Raw genomic sequence first — 1,999 nt, 5'->3', positions numbered from 1 at the left:
TTTTTTTTTTTTTTTTTTCGGTACTGGGGATTGAACACGGGACCTTATGCTTGCCAGGCAGGCACTTATGCCGTTGAGCTATCTCCCCAGCCCAGTACTTCTATTCTTTGATCTGTAATTCTGAGAAATTTTAAGTTTATATAAAAGATACTTGTCATAACAATATTTCTAAAATTAGAGAAATGCAAGACCAGTGATATAGCTCAGTGGTCTAAAGTGCCTGCTTAGGCAAACTTAGGCAAAGCTCAGGGTCCGTGGTTTGATCCCTGCACCACATGTCGTGCCAGTCCTGTCCCCAAGGGCAGGTTATGTTATTCAACATGGAATTATTAGGTCAAAATATAGATGCATTTTACATTTGGCTGACATGGCTGAATTTCTCTTTAGAGAAGTTTTCAGTTTTACAGGCAAGAGGATCTATTTTTTTTTTATCTATTTACTACACAGATTGGACTCCTAGTGATCCTCCTGTTTTCAGCCTTCCAAGCGCTGGGATTACAGGCATCTGCCACCATGCCCAGGCTCAGTCACCCTCAAAGCATGCCCCAGGGGTGGAGCCAGCACAACAAACCAGGGGGAATTGAACCCTGGTCCCTGAATCTGCTTAAGCAGGTGCTTTAGTCTGCTGAGCTATCTGGGCAACCTGAGGTTTTTTTTTTTTTTTTTTTTTTTCAACCCTAGGTTCATTTTTCATTTTAATAAACTCACAGGGTATAAATTCAAAGATCTAAAAAGGCATATAGTGAAAAGCAGGTCTCCTGTCCTGTGCCACTCAGCCTCCAGAGGGAGCCATGGAAAATGTTAATTCTTTTGCTTCCCACTTAAGTGTGAATTTGTTCTACATCTTTTCTTTTAATGACATAACTGGTGTGTTCCATGTTACTATGCGAAAGTTTTCCTAACTTTAAAAATCACTGTACAAGGGCTGGGGAGATAGCTCAGTAGAATAAGTGCTTGCCTGGCAAGTGCAAGGGCCTGAGTTCAATCCCCGGTTCCGCAAAAAAAAAAAAAAAAAAAAAATCATGGTATAGATATATCACAATACATTAAGCTTTTTAATCCATAATGATAGAGTAGCAATGCCACTATACACACCTCTCACTGTGTACCTGTAAGACTATACCTGAAGAATAGTGTCTTAGCTACTTTCTCACTGCTAAGACAAAAACTGACACCCAAAGTTAAAGGAGGAAAAGTTTACTTAGGCTTACAGTTTGCAGAGCTTTCAGTCTGTGGTCAGCTGACTCCAAGGCAAGATGGCACAGCAAAGGGGCATCACAGAGGTGAAACAGTCCATGGCAAAGCAGGCTACAAGCAGTGAGTGACAAGCAACCACAGCAACCCTCCTTCTGCCCATTGTGTTCTACTCAGTCTGCACGCCTTTAGGGTGAGTGGTGCTCACACCCAGGGAGGACCTTCCCCTTACCCACTCCCAGAACTGTGCCAAATCAATCCAACCAATTTAGCAACCACACCCCCTTGGTCCCAGCATCACACAATTAATTGCAGTGTCACACACTCTAGATCTAGCCACCTCTGAAAAGCCCCAGCTATGATTGCATGAGGCTTGGGGAGATATCCAGACACAAGTCATAACAGGTTATGTTATTCAACATGGAATTATTAGGTCAAAATATAGATGCATTTTACATTTGGCTGACATGGCTGAATTTCTCTTCAGAGAAGTTTTCAGTTTTACAGGCAAGAGGGTCTATTTGCTTCTGTAGTGGCACTGTGCCATTAAGCTTTGTGTTAGGGAGCCAGACGTGGTGATACACTCCTGTAACTCCAGCATTCAGGAGGGTGAAGCAAGAGGATTGCTGTGAGTTTAGGGTTAGCTTGTACTACATAGCAAGATTATTTCAAAAACAAACAAGCTGGGGCCTGCCCCTTAGCTCAGTTCTTTAAAAGGCTGCTTCAACAAAGCAGTCAGGCTCAGGTTCCATCCCCACAACTCAAGCCAGCCAAACCTGCCCTGAAGGCATTCGGACAAAAAAAA

The sequence above is a fragment of the Octodon degus genome, unplaced genomic scaffold, assembly GCF_000260255.1.
Source record: "Octodon degus isolate 3935 unplaced genomic scaffold, OctDeg1.0 scaffold00003, whole genome shotgun sequence".
NCBI classification, from domain to species: domain Eukaryota; kingdom Metazoa; phylum Chordata; class Mammalia; order Rodentia; family Octodontidae; genus Octodon; species Octodon degus.
This window is presented reverse-complemented; position numbering follows the sequence as displayed.